The following is a 15,838-nucleotide window of genomic DNA, read 5'->3' on the forward strand; positions in this document are numbered from 1 at the left end:
CCTGAGGGAGAGCCTAGATATCTCCCTCATGCTGATACACAGTGGACCAGGCCTCCATTCCGACCTCCAGTGTCTCTCCATTCCGTTTCCCAGCATTTGAATTCAATTCTTGATTTTTTTTAATCCGGCTTTCTAAGGAAACCTTGTAAGTAGATTTGTGGTTTCCGGTCCCATTAATTTGCAACTCTCTCTTCAAAGGAGATACATGGATCTTTTAAAATTGAGTGTCAGGGCAGGCAGGCCCGGGCGGCGGAGGCACCAGCACGCAGGCAAGTCCGGGCGGCAGAGGCACCAGCGTGCAGGCAGGCCCGGGTGGCGGAGGCACCGGCAGGCAGGCCTAGGCGGCGGAAGCACCGGCGCACAGACAGTTCCGGGCGGCGGAGGCACCGGCAGGCAGGCCTAGGCGGCGGAAGCACCGGTGCACAGACAATTCCGGGTGGTGGAGGCACCGGCAGGCAGGCCTAGGCGGCGGAAGCACCGGCGCGCAGGCAGGCCCGGGTGGCGGAGGCACCGGCAGGCAGGCCTAGGCGGCGGAAGCACCGGCGCACAGACAGTTCCGGGCGGCGGAGGCACCGGCAGGCAGGCCCGGGCGGCGGAGGCACCAGCAGGCAGGCCTAGGCGGCGGAAGCACCGGCGCGCAGGCAGGCCCGGGAGGCGGAGGCACCAGCAGGCAGGCAAGTCCGGGCGGCAGTGGCACCAGCGTGCAGGCAGGCCCGGGTGGCAGAGGCACCGGCAGTCAGGCCCGGCAGGCAGGCCTAGGCGGCGGAAGCACCGGCGCGGAGGCAGGCCCAGGTGGCGGAGGCACCGGCAGGCAGGCCTAGGCGGCGGAAGCACCGGCGCACAGACAGTTCCGGGCGGTGGAGGCACCGGCAGGCAGGCCCGGGCGGCAGAGGCACTGGATGCAGGATAGTGCGGGCAAGAAACAGTGAAGCCTGCACTGAGAGCAGATTGCCCCGCTACAATTAAATCAAACCCAATAGATAGCATTGGTAAGAGGAGATGGGCAGACGCCAAGGCAAGAATCCACCCAACAATCTGAAAAACAACATGAAAACACCAGAACCCAATGATCTTACAACACAAGGACTTGAACACCCTAACACAGGAGAAGAGGAAAAAACTGACTTTTTGAAAGCAATAGAGTCCCTTAAGCAACATGTAAAAAACGCCCTCATAGAAATGGATGAGAAGTATAACAAAAAGTTTGAAGAAATGAGTAAATACGTAAATGATACCCTGGGAAGCCAAGAAAAAACGATCAAACAGGTAATGGAAACAGTCCAAGAATTGAAAACTGAAATGGAAGCAAGGAAGAAAACACAAACTGAGGACCAGCTGGATATGGCAAATATAGGTCAACGAGCAGAGACTACAGAAACAAGCATAATCAATAGAATACAAGAGATAGAAGAAAGAATCTCAGATTCTGAAGACAACATAGAGAAAATAAACGGATTGATCAAAGAAAACACCAAAACCAACAAATTCTCATCACAAAACATTCAGGAAATATGGGACACAATAAAAAGACCAAACCTAAGAATAATAGGGATAGAAGAAGGAGAAGAGGCACAGCTCAAAGGTCCAGAAAACATTTTTAACAAAATTATGGAAGAAAACTTCCCCAACATAAAGAAAGATATTCCTTTGAATATTCAAGAAGCATACAGAACACCAAACAGACTGGATCAAAAAAAAACGTCCCCTCGCCATATAATAATCAAAACACAAAATATACAGATTAAAGAAAGAATATTAAGAGCTGCAAAGGAAAAAGGCCAAGTAACTTATAAAGGTAAACCGATCAGACTTACACCTGACTTCTCTATGGAAACCATGAAAGCCAGAAGGTCCTGGATAGAGGTACTGCAGAAACTAAGAGACCATGGATGCAAACCCAAACTACTATACCCAGCCAAGCTATCGTTCACTATCAATGGAGAAAACAAGACATTCCAGGATAAGAACAAATTTAAACAATACGTTGCCACAAATCCAGCCCTACAGAAAGTAATAGAAGGAAAATCACAACCCAAGGAATCCAACATTGCCAACACTGCTTACAATAACCCAGGCATCTAGCGACCCTTCAACAGCACAACTCAAAGAAGGGAGACACACAAACTCTTCTACCAAAAGCAGTAAGAATAACCGGAGTTAACAACCACTGGTCATTAATATCACTTAATATTAATGGTCTCAATTCACCAATAAAAAGGCACAGGCTAAGACATTGGATACGAAAACAGGATCCAACAGTCTGCTGTTTGCAAGAAACTCATCTCAACCACAAAGACAGGCATCTACTCAGAGTAAAGGGTTGGGAAAAGGTTTTTCAAGCAAATGGTCCTAAGAAAAAAGCAGGTGTGGCCATACTAATTTCTAACAAAACTGACTTCAAACTAAAATCAATCAGAAGAGATCGACAGGGACACTTTATACTCATATCAGGAACGATTCAGCAGGATGAAGTCTCAATCCTGAATATCTATGCCCCTAATATAAAAGCACCCACTTATGTAAAAGAAATATTGCTAAAACTCAAGGCAGACATCAAATCACACACACTAGTAGTAGGAGACTTCAACACACCTCTCTCACCAATGGACAGGTCAATCAGACAGAAAACTAATAGAGAATTAAGAGAATTGTTGGAGGTAATGAATCAAATGGACTTAACAGACATCTATAGAACACTCCACCCAAATAGGAAAGAATACACCTTCTTCTCTGCAGCTCATGGAACCTTCTCGAAAATTGACCACATACTTGGAAACAAAGGAAACCTCCACAGATACAAAAAAATATCAGTGTCCACCTGTGTCTTATCAGATCACCACGGATTAAAGTTAGAAGTCACCAACAATGCTACCCCCAGAAAGCTGACAAACTCATGGAAACTGAACAGTCAACTACTGAACCACACCTGGGTCAAGGAAGAAATTAAGAAAGAAATTAAAGTCTTCCTTGAATTTAATGAAAACAAAGAGACAACATACTCAAACCTTTGGGACACGATGAAAGCAGTGCTAAGAGGAAAGTTCATAGCACTAAGTGCCCACTTAAAGAAAACGGAGAAAGCATACATTGGGGACTTAACAGCACACCTGAAAGCTCTAGAAAAAAAAGAAGCAGACGCGCCCAGGAGGAGTAGAAGACTGGAAATAATCAAACTGAGGGCAGAAATCAACAAAATAGAAACACAGAAAACAGTCCAAAGAATCAATGAAACAAAAAGTTGGTTCTTGGAGAAAATCAACAAGATTGACAAACCCCTATCCAAACTAATTAAACGACAGAGAGAGAACACTCAAATAAATAAGATCAGAAATGAAAAGGGGGACATAACCACAGACACAGAGGAAATTCAGAGAATCATTAGATCTTACTACAAAAGCCTGTATGCCACAAAACTGGAAAATGCAAAAGAAATGGACACTTTTTTAGATAAGTACCATATACCAAACCTAAACCAAGACCAGGTGAACGATCTAAATAGACCTGTTAGTCGCGAAGAATTAGAAACAGTTATCAAAAATCTCCCTTCCAAAAAAAGCCCAGGGCCAGATGGTTTCAATGCAGAATTCTACCAGAACTTCCAAGAAGAGCTAATACCTATACTTCTTAATGTATTTCACAATATAGAAACAGAAGAGTCATTGCCAAATTCCTTTTATGAAGCTACAGTTACCCTGATACCAAAACCACACAAAGACCCAACCAAGAAAGAGAATTACAGGCCTATCTCACTCATGAACATCGACGCAAAAATTCTCAATAAAATACTGGCAAACCGAATCCAAGAACACATTAGAAAAGTTATCCATTATGATCAAGTAGGCTTCATTCCAGAGATGCAGGGCTGGTTCAACATACGCAAATCTATCAATGTAATCAACCATATAAATAAACTGAAAGAAAAAAACCATATGATCATTTCATTAGATGCTGAAAAAGCATTCGACAAAATTCAACACTCCTTTATGATATAGGTCTTGGAGAGATTAGGGATACAAGGGTCATACCTAAATATAATAAAAGCTATTTACAGCAAGCCGACAGCTAACATTAAATTAAATGGAGAAAAACTCAAAGCCATCCCACTAAAATCAGGAACACGACAAGGATGTCCACTCTCTCCATACCTCTTCAATATAGTGCTTGAAGTTCTAGCAATAGCAATAAGACAACATAAGGGGATCAAGGGGATCCATATTGGAAAGGAAGAAGTTAAGCTTTCATTATTTGCAGATGATATGATAGTATACATAAGCGACCCCAAAAACTCTACCAAAGAACTCCTACAGCTGATAAACACCTTTGGTAATGTGGCAGGATACAAAATCAACTCCAAAAAGTCAGTTGCCTTCCTATACACTAAGGATAAGGAAGCAGAGAGGGAAATCAGAGAAGCATCACCTTTCACGATAGCCACAAATAGCATAAAATACCTTGGGGTAACTCTGACCAAGGAAGTGAAAGATCTATTTGACAAGAACTTTAAGTCTTTGAAGAAAGAAATTGAAGAGGACACCAGAAAATGGAAGGACCTCCCTTGCTCTTGGATTGGGAGGATCAACATAATAAAAATGGCAATTCTACCAAAAGCAATCTATAGATTCAACGCAATCCCCATCAAAATCCCATCAAAATTCTTCACAGATCTGGAGAAGACAATAATCAACTTTATATGGAAAAACAAAAAACCCAGGATAGCCAAAACAATCTTATACAATAAAGGATCGTCTGGAGGCATTACCATCCCTGACTTCAAACTCTATTACAGAGCTACAGTACTGAAAACGGCTTGGTACTGGCATAAAAACAGAGAAGTCGACCAATGGAATAGAATAGAAGACCCTGACTTTAGCCCACAAACCTATGAACACCTGATTTTCGATAAAGGAGCTAAAAGTATACAATGGAAAAAAGAGAGCATCTTCAACAAATTGTGCTGGCAAAACTGGAAGTCAATCTGCAGAAGAATGAAAATAGATCCATATCTATCACCATGCACAAAACTCAAGTCCAAATGGATTAAAGACCTCAATATCAGTCCAAACACACTGAACCTGATAGAAGAGAAAGTGGGAAGTACTCTACAACACATGGGCACAGGAGAACACTTCCTACGTATAACCCCAGCAGCACAAACACTAAGGACATCATTGAATAAATGGGACCTCCTGAGACTGAGAAGCTTCTGTAAAGCAAAGGACACTGTCACTAAGACAGAAAGGCAACCCACTGACTGGGAGAAGATCTTCACCAACCCCGCAACTGACAAAGGTCTGATATCCAAAATATACAAAGAACTCAAGAAATTAGACTGTAAAAGGTTAATCAATCCAATTATAAAATGGGGCACTGAGCTGAACAGAGACTTTTCAACAGAAGAAGTTCAAATGGCCAAAAGACACTTAAGATCGTGCTCAACTTCCTTAGCGATCAGGGAAATGCAAATCAAGACAACATTAAGATACCATCTTACACCGGTCAGAATGGCTAAAATCAAAAACACCAATGATAGTCTCTGCTGGAGAGGTTGTGGAGAAAGGGGCACTCTCATCCATTGCTGGTGGGAATGCAAACTTGTGCAACCACTTTGGAAAGCAGTGTGGCGGTTTCTCTGGAAAGTCGGGTTCAACCTACCTCTCGACCCAGCAATACCACTATTGGGAATATACCCAAGAGATGCCCAAACATACAACAAAAGTATATGCTCAACTATGTTCATAGCAGCATTGTTTGTAATAGCCAGAACCTGGAAACAACCTAGATGTCCTTCAATGGAAGAATAGATGAAGAAAGTATGGAATATATACATATTAGAGTACTACTCAGCAGTAAAAAACAATGACTTCTTGAATTTTGCATACAAATGGACAGAAATTGAAAACACTATCCTGAGTGAGGTAAGCCAGACCCAAAAAGAGGAACATGGGATGTACTCACTCATATTTGGTTTCTAGCCATAAATAAAGGACATTGAGACTATAATTCGTGATTCTAGAGAAGCTAAATAAGAAGGTGAACCCAAAGAAAAACATATAAGCATCCCCCTGAATATTAACCTTCATCAGACGATGAAAGAAGACAGAGACAGAGACCAACATTGGAGCACTGGACTGAAGTCTCACGATCCAAAGGAGGAACAGAAGGAGAGTGAGCACGAGCAAGGAACTCAGGACTGCGAGGGGTGCAGCCACACACTGAGGCAATGGGGATGTTCTATAGGGAACTCACCAAGGCCAGCTGGCCGGGGACTGAAAAAGCATGGGACAAAACCGGTCTCGCTGAACATAATGGACAATGAGGACTACTGAGAACTGAAGAACAATGGCAATGGGTTCTTGATCCTATTGCACGTAATGGCTTTGTGGGAGCCCAGGTAGTTTGGATGCTCACCTTAATAGACCTGGATGGAGGTGGGTGGTCCTTGGACCTCCCACAGGGCAGAGAAACCTGCTTGCTCTTTGGGCTGAGGAGGAAGGAAGACATGATTGGGGGAGGGGGAGGGAATGGGAGGTGGTGGCGGGGAAGAGGCAGAAATCTTTAATAATTAAATAAATTAATTAATAAAAAAAAAATAAAAAAAATAAAATTGAGTGTCAGGCCAACAACTTAACTACTTTAGACCTTTAAGAGACTTCTCATCTCTTCTAAGATAAAATATCAGCCCCAGAATGTGGAATGCATTTAGTCTTTTAGTGATATGGCCCTGTCTCATCTCTAGTCTCATATACCCTTCTGACCCTCATGTATTCCTGCTGGGAGCCGATTGAGTGGACGCCATTACAAGATGGCGCTTGGCCCCAGCCTCGCTTGCTGGACAGCTCCATATTAGGCAATGCAGTGGAACCGTGCCTCTCGTATGTGCACTGACGATGATGTGCTTAGGGCCAATCCCGTGGCCAGAAGCATCGGCAGGTGCGCATCGGCCAATCCAGGCACGACTCGTTCCCTTACCCCCTATATAAGCAGCCGCTGCTTGGCGCTCGGGGGCCCCTCGCTTCCGCTCTCCCTTCAACCAAGAGGCTCCAATAAAGCGTGATTTGGGAAGAATCCTCGTCTGGTGATCGTCTTTTCCTGCTGGTCAGGGAGTTCGCCACATATTCCCTTCCTATATAACATCTGTCATTATAAGTACATTGACTCCTTACCCTGCACTTGGAACTATGCTAATGTTATGTATCAGTCAGCATTTTCCAAACTTTACTAATGATGCACATCACCTGGGGTTCTTGGTAAAAGTACAAAGTCTGGTCCTCATCCCAGACTCATTGAATCATAATCTTCAGGGAGTAGTCTAGAAAGCTGCGCTCTTTCTAAGTTCCATGGACAACTTATCATCTGAGAAATTTGGGGAAATGAAGCTGCTTATTTACACTTTCCCTTAATCATCATACAGTTTAATGAAACAAGAGCTGTTGTGAGTCTCACTTATGGAGGTTAATGTAAAAGGGTAGGTCAGTTATTTGCCCAAAAACAATGATGATGTCACTATAGTGATTTAAAGCCAAGCATCCAACTCCTACCACAGTGAGAGTGGGCTCTGCTCACTGAGAAGTCTGCAGCACCTGCCTTGGTCTCCGTTCCTCTTCTATTCTTTCACTTGGAGAGTTATTTTTCCGTATTTCCTTCAAAAACTACTCTGAGTCTCTTAACTCAGACTCAAAATTCCTTAGCCCCCTTCTGTGTAGCTTGGTTGCCTTCCTGTAAGCAACCGTTAGTCTGGCACACCAATATGCACATTCTTCTCTGCTCCCCTAAGAGTCTATCAGTAGGCACGCTTTCCCAGTCCCTGTGAAACTCACTCTAGCAGAATGCCTCAATTCTACTAGATCGATGATAAATATGTGCCAAAATAAATAAAAATACATCACTTTTGTTTAGAAATTACCTGGACTTTAGATCATATTATCTAGTCTCACTCCAACAACAAAATATTTTGAGCTAATGAATGAGAATTCATTAAAGATAGCCCATGTGCCTATCAAACTGACCTGTTTTCACTCCAGAAACATTTTAGGAGAGGAAGAAATCATCTCATTCCTTTCTACAGTTTAAGCAATCATGGGTCACCCCGACATAGAATACAGGTAGTGTGGGTCCAGACTCACAGGGACATAAGTGTGCTATGAAATTAAAGTGAAAAATTAAAAATAAAATACTTCCATGCCATCTTAAAGCAGGAGGAAGAGTTGTGCAGGACTGGTAGCAATTTGTGCTGAATTGGTAAAGACGAGGGACAGTAAACTGTTTTCATGGCATTCAATAAAGGACATTCAAATAAGGAAAAAAAGCAGATCTTATCAAAAAGAAAGAGAAGGAACTTTATAAATTCGGGAAGGTTGTTACAGGCTACCTGAAAACAACAGAGAAAAAGACAGATACAAAAAACAAGTAAATCAAGCCAAACATAGCTCCAGCCAAAAGATTCCAAGCAGGAGAAGGGAAAACAGAGCCTCATTGAAAATGTAAACATTGTAGTCCCAGCAAAAGCACACACTGTTGTCTATCCCTCACATGAGCCACAGCTTCACAAGCCTCAAATCCATTTGTGGTTCTGGGTGAAGCCGTGATTTCTCCCACAACGGGACAACTGTAGACAAGAATCTACTTTATCAATCTATGTGACAAGAAGCACAGTGTTTGGGAGCCATTTTAGGGAGAGATCTGTTGTTTAAAACTGAGCTACCCTAAGGAAAAACCACGAGCCTTAGGGGCTGAATTTGACTTGCTGTAGCCCTGAGAGTCACTAGTGGAAAGTTGGAAGGGCAGGAAGCTCGGAACCTAAAAGCCACAGGAGGCAGCAGTCTCTAGGGCTGTGAAGAACACAGAGAAGAGCAGCCTAATAACCACTCAAGACTTTGAAAGTGCTGAGCCTGAGGCTAGCATTGCATCAATATCTGCAAGCGCCTATCTGCAGTCGCTGTTCTTTTGATGACCAATTTCTCGAGTTCTTTGTATATTTTGAAGATCAGATCTCTGTCTGATGTGGGGTTAGTGAAGATCTTTTCCCATTCTGTTGGCTGCTGTTTTGTCTTTTTGACCATGTCCTTCGCTTTACAGAAGCTTTTCAGTTTCAGGAGGTTCCATTTATTAATTATTTCTCTCAGTGTCTGTGCTACTGGGGTTATATTTAGGAAGTGGTCTCCTGTGCCAATGCATTCAAGTGTATTTCCCACTTTCTCTTCTATGAGGTTTGGTGTGGCTGGTTTTATGTTGAGGTCTTTGATCCATTTGGACTTGAGTTTTTGTGCATGATGATAGATAGGGATCTGTTTTCATTCTTCTGCATGTTGATACCCAGTTTTGCCAGCACCATTGGTTGAATGTACTTTCTTTTGTCCATCTTATATTTTTTGTTTCTTTGTCAAAAATCAGGTTTTTGTAGGTGTGTGGATTGATATCCAGGTCTTTTATTTGATTTCATTGGTCCTCTTGTCTGTTTTTATGCCAGTACCAGACTGTTTTCAGTACTATAGCTCAGTAGTGGAGTTTGATGTCAGAGAAACCCTGTTTCAAAAAATAAAAAAAAAAAATCTCAGAAACAAAACGAACCTTATATTGATCTAATTGACTATTAGAATTCTATGACTGCGGAGGATGGAATGTTACAAATCCACACTAATTACAATTTGTCTTGGGCTACCTTTGCCACCTGAGTACCCATTGTTTGCCCAGCTCTGTGACTGACCCAGCATCCTTGTGACTATTAGGTGAAACCCTTTGAGATGTATTAACTTCACAGATCACTGACTTCCATCCAACAAAAATATGATCAGATGACGCTGGCAACGCATACAGATTTCCCCATTTTACTGTAATTCAGCTACCTGGTGTTTCTGTCAATGCATTTAAGATGTGTTGTTTACTACGAAACTTCACTAAGCTATTATCTTAAGGCAAATTAAATCTGTGTCACTCATATTTGGCTCTAAATTAAACCTTCTCTTCCCCTTTGAGTGTAAGTGTGTTTGGCAGTAGACAACAGCATGTGGTCAAGAAGGCAGACTGACAAACATCATCTGTTCCAGAAGGCAGAGGTACAGAGACAACAAGAAACTTAACAGTGAAAGAACTCCTAAGCCAGTGTTGAGGACAAGGTGGAGAAAACGTAGCCCCCTTTCTTCAGCTGCTTTGACCTTCACCAGTCCAGAAAGGTGAACACCCAAGGCTGTTCAGTGTCTAGCTTTCCCAAGGCTAACATAAGCTTACTCGGTGTTCTGTCTAGCTGAGCTAGAAAACAAGTCATTCTTTGTCAAAGGCAAAGCTGTTGCTCCTTCACAGACAAAAAAAACGAGCCAAGCAAAACCTGTGAATGATTAGTCACTCTATATATCTCAAGTTTGAGGCTGTATTTGCAAATACACGTGTGAGTTTTATAGTTCATTAAGTTGGTCTACGTTAGGCTTCATAAATGGTCTTTCACTTGCAGAGTAAATGGACGCTGGTGTCCAGTGATCCTCAGAATAGATGCAGAACCTGACCCACTCTGGAAATAACATCCAGAAAAAACAGCTCGACCTCCAGAGAGAGGCTAGTTAGTTTCAGACCACTCTGAGTGTGTTTACTGCCTGTTTATGTTCAAATGCCCATATCACTACCATTACGTGCATTTGCAAGATTCCCTTGTATGTTTTATTTGTAGTAGCCTATGATAAATTATTGGGACAGAGACATATTCTAAATTACCAACCATAGCATTAATTTAAGGCATTGCAAAAGTACTTGTTCATAATTTGTAATAAATTGCTGGAACAAAAAAAAAAAAAAAAGTCCTATCAAGGAGCAAACAGCTCTTCAAAGGACAGACAGCGCCAAAAGCTGGATAAATAGAGAATAATGAGGAAACTATTCTAATATTCAGGAGAAAAGGGGTTTAGGGGGAGAAATAAGGAGGGTGATCCTCTAGGTATTTAAAGTAAAGGATGGAAGGACATAAAAAGATCCATTGCGGAGGCAGTCCCTGCTTAAGAAAATGGAAGTTACTGAAGCTATGTAGCCTGACCGCAGTCCCTAGGTAAGAAAATGGAAGTTATTGAAGCTGCGTGTCCCCAGACAAAACTCTTTTTGTAGGCTGTGGTAGGTTTTGCCTGGAGTGAAAGGGATGTTTGCATTTGGCAGAGCAAGGACTGGCTGGAGGGCGCTAGCCTTTCAGTGTGTTCTTGAGGCAGGGGCGCCATCTGGCGGTGAGCATAGGAAATTAGCACACAACCTTTATTAAGCATTGTTCTGTTTCTTTTCACAAACTGAAATACCTAAGGACCGAAAGAACAAAGCCTTCTGGTGTCCTCTCTTTTTCTTTGATGAGGTGTGTGTGTGTGTGTGTGTGTGTGTGTGTGTGTGTGTGTGTGTGTGTGTGTGTGTGTGTGTGTGTGTCTGGATAACGCTAAGGATGAGGACAAAACAAAAAGGGAAATGAAAGAGGAAAGAATGAATGCTCGTGGGACAACCATATGAGAAAGGAGCCCCATAGTAGTTCGCAGGACCAGGAACAAGAAAGGCCACAATTATCCAATCTAGCACACGTAATGAATGGTGGCGCCAAGTTGCCAGAGTCCTGCTTGCTCACACCAGAATTGGGCTTTAAGTTTTCCAGAACCAAGAGGCTCATCAGCGTGTGTCTGGGAGGGGTCTTTTTGGTCACATGACTCACTACAGGTCTGACCAGTGCTATGGAGCCGCGTTAGATGTAGTTTGAGTGGTTTAAGGACACCCCTAAGGCCATACCCAACTATCACTCCCTGTTCTGTGATGGCTCTCACGCCACTGCAGGTCCGCATTCTTCTCTCTTCCCTTAGTCACTCTTTTTTTTTTTTTTTTTTTTTTTTTTTTTTTTTTTTTTTTTTAGTTTTTCGAGACAGGGTTTCTCTGTAGCTTTGGAGCCTGTCCTGGAACTAGCTCTTGTAGACCAGGCTGGCCTCGAACTCCCAGAGATCCGCCTGCCTCTGCCTCCCGAGTGCTGGGATGAAAAGCGTGCGCCACCACCGCCCGGCACCCTTGTGAGCTCTCACACACTCACGTCCCTGGTTGCGTCCCCCTCCCCGGTTGTCCATTTGTCCTTTACTTGGAATGTTTTAACCATACTAAGTACAAACAGTAGTTTTAATTATTTTTTCTTTTCATTTTGGGTGTTTTATTTTGAGACAGGCGCTCCCTATGTAACCATAGCTAGCCTAAAGCTTGATATGTACACCAGGCTGCCCTAGAACTCACAGAGATCCACTTGCCTCGCCTCCCAAGGCCTGTGCCAAGATTCAAGGCCTGTGCCAAGATCCATATGCAAATCCAAAGAAAACAAAAATGCAACAGGGAAACAGAAGAAGAATTCTGGATAGGAAAGGAATTGAGAATGAAAGTAGAGAACGGGGACTGGAAAATGACAGTAGACAGCAATTGTTTATTTTTAGGGCATCGGCTTCCAGACATTATGGGTCCAGAAAACATTTTCAAATGTTATAAGTTTTGGAAGTGTGGGTGAACTTGGGACAGACCTCTTTCCCCCAAAGGTGACTAAAACAAGATTTCTCCACACACTTGTTGAAACCCAAGATGGCATTCCACTGATAGATGAAACTGCCCTCTTCCTTGAATTGTGGGCATCCGTGACTTACTTATAACCATCAGATTTCTGGACAAATGCATTTCAAAACTAGGTCAGAAAAGAGGAAGTCCCCACTGCTTTGCCCAATGGGAGGCCGGCACTGGGGCTTTTAGTTGCTGGTAAACAAACCAACCATTCTGCGACTGCCATGTTATGGGGAGGCCAAATTAGCCACTCAAAGGGAACGCATGGAGAAGTCCTAAGACTGGAGGAAGGAAGGAAATAAGGGAAAAGGTGTGGACCCAACAAATTAAGATCCTGCTGTATCTACCCATGCCTAAAACTCCATGAAAGATGCTAGAGCCATCTAGTCAAGCCTTTCCCCACATCATTAAGCCATTCAAAATAGAAAAGTGATAAACAATTATCATTCCATAAACTAGTCAGTTCTGGAACATTTTTTTTCATAGCAGTAAGTATCTAAAAACACAAGGAGAGACTAAACAGTTCCAAACAAGCCAGGAATCATTTGGCTGTTACTCACTATAAAATCTTTGCCTCGCACTATCTATACAAATACCCTCCATCTCTTCCACTGATGTCTTCTCCTGGGCATCCTTTGGGGTATGATCAAGCTCCAGTCGGTACATACATGTTGTTTGACTCTGTCTTGACGTCATTATTCTTGTCCAGTGGTGCCTCCCAGGCTAACTAGCTCAGTGATTCTTTTAGCAAACGCCGACATCATAGCAGAAGTCTCTAACCAGTGATACATCTGGTACAGTGGTTCATCCAGAACGTACTCCTTGATCTCTAACAGCATTCACCACAGAAGGAAATAAGTGATCTCTGAAAACTGGCTGCCTCGAGAGCCAGGGTGGGGGAAATACAAGGTGAGCCTGAAGCTAAGCTTGAAGAAAAAAAAAAAGGAAGGGAAAGCACAAAAAGCTACGTTCAAAATAAGCAGCAGTCACCCCACAAGAGCACTGACCAGCCAAGGCTGAGATGAGGTGAACAAAAAATAACAGCTATTCTATTATTATCCATAGCATGAATATCCTTTAATCCTTCTCTGTAGATAATAGTTATGTCCAAATTATTGCTACTAACAACAGTTGCTGTCATTGATTACTGTGTGATAGGTTCTGTTATGAACACTTCATATACACCAATTATGTCTGCTTTCATAGCCCACTGTGAGGGAAATACGACCATTATTATCATTCTGCAGATGCTGAGTGCACGTTTTAGGTCAAGGTACAAGTATAAAAGGATGTCGTTACATACATACTGCCATTCCAAGCATAGGACAGCATGTAAGAAGGGGTTGCTGGCCGTTTCAAGCACTGTCCGGCCACACAAAAGCTGAAGGAAGTGGTCAACTGCTTCAAGACACATTTAAAAGTTGAGATATAATTTTCTCAGGTGGGCTGGAGAGATGGCTCAGTGGTTAAGAGCATTGCCTGCTCTTCCAAAGGTCCTGAGTTCAAATCCCAGCAACCACATGGTGGGTCACAACCATCTGTAATTTTCTCAGATTTCCACAGTTTAAAATTTAAATGTAAACTAGTTGGGCACCAAAACTCAACCTCCTGGGTTCTCTGCACTAAAACCAAACAGCACGAATTATTATGCTATAATTATACAACTGTACTAGGGTTCCATTTGAAGCCTTGGAAATTATACAAAGTCTTCCAGCACCCTGGGGGAAATGTATTTGTTAACCTATTAAGAATAAGTTAAGTATCTACCCATGCAAGAGCCCTGGGAGGAACCTGCTCAATGGAGAGATACAGTTAACCCTCTCAAGCAGAACACCGCTAAGCTGAACAGTCTGTTCCAAGAATTTGAGCGAGGCCAGCTTCTGAGAAAATAAACACATGCGAGAACAAGGTGAATTTGTTTTCCTCGACCTAAAACAAAGACTGACACAGCAACATCCAGGGGGTTTCTGCTGCCAGAACAAACTCAAAGTCCAGGCTCCACCCCCTACCACCACGCTTGTTATTAGAACAAAGAAATAGGCAACATTGACCTTGGCAAAGAAGACAGTGCATGGGGTGGAATTCACAATACACTGCTGTGACCTGAGGATGGTGCCAGGCATCACCCAGCCTCACTTGGTTTTCAAGACTTTTGAACAGAGTATTAACAACCCCCTTTCATAGCTGAAGGCAAGATTTGCAGAGGCAACATTATTTACTCAGAGTCAAACCCGGTAAATAATGAAGACAATATGTGAACCCACCTATGCCTGGCACTAAAGACCATGTCTGTCCTTTGTAAGCCACAGCCAAGAAGTTGTCATTAAGGCCCACCCCTGAGCTCAAGTGAAGTTCAGGTCCTAAAACCAAGAGTGTAGAAAGAACATCTTGATCCTACAAAAACACAAATCCTAAACTCTGTGTTTGTAAGTAGACATCAATCCTAAAGTGGAAATTTATCATACATCCTTCCAATTAGAGATGCCTAAACAACAGGAAATAAGTAGAGAGATCAAAGCATCATGCCTAGAGTTACAAAGGCAGGCCTCCTGCCTCAGGAAGACAGGGAGCTTCACTGACAGAGTCTCTCATTCCTCACCAACTGGAAACTGTCATTTCTGGAGTCATTGCTGCTGTGCTCCAAATGTGTGTCCCCATACTAATGGGTTTAAAACTTAATCTCTGAATGCAATGGTGCTGAGAGCTAGGGCTTTTTGAAGAAGTTAAGTCGTGAGGACTCTGGCTAACTCCACTACAACTGTAGGAGCCAGCCATGATAAGCTAACTATGAACAGATCACCCAAAGGAAGTTCTTTACTTTCAACCATTATCACCTGCCAGAGTAGGACTCAGTCATTGATAAGTTTAATAGAGGCCTGAGTCTCTGTAGTTTACCCTGAAGCAATACCTGGTTGCAGGAAGGACCACACAAACTGAGATTACCTGAGCACCACCCAAGAACAAACCATCTGAAGGAAATGCCTAACGTTCCAACTGCTGTAGATAGGATCACCTGCCAGCACACACTCACCAGGACACCCCTAGACAAATGTCAGGCAATCAGGGGTCCTGAACCTCAGAAACCCCTCACCCCCACCTTTACTACTATAAAAACCCAACTCTAACTGAGCTTGGGGCTCTCTGTTTATTCCAATACAGTGGACATGCAGAGAGACGGAGTTTGCAAACTTGCATAAAACAAAGGCTCTTTGCTTTCACATACTGGACTCGGTCTCCTTGCTGGCTTTTGGGGAACTTCACGGATTTGGGCATAACAACAACAAGGAGTTGTGGGAATGGG

The sequence above is a fragment of the Chionomys nivalis genome, chromosome 9, assembly GCF_950005125.1.
Source record: "Chionomys nivalis chromosome 9, mChiNiv1.1, whole genome shotgun sequence".
Lineage (NCBI taxonomy): Eukaryota > Metazoa > Chordata > Mammalia > Rodentia > Cricetidae > Chionomys > Chionomys nivalis.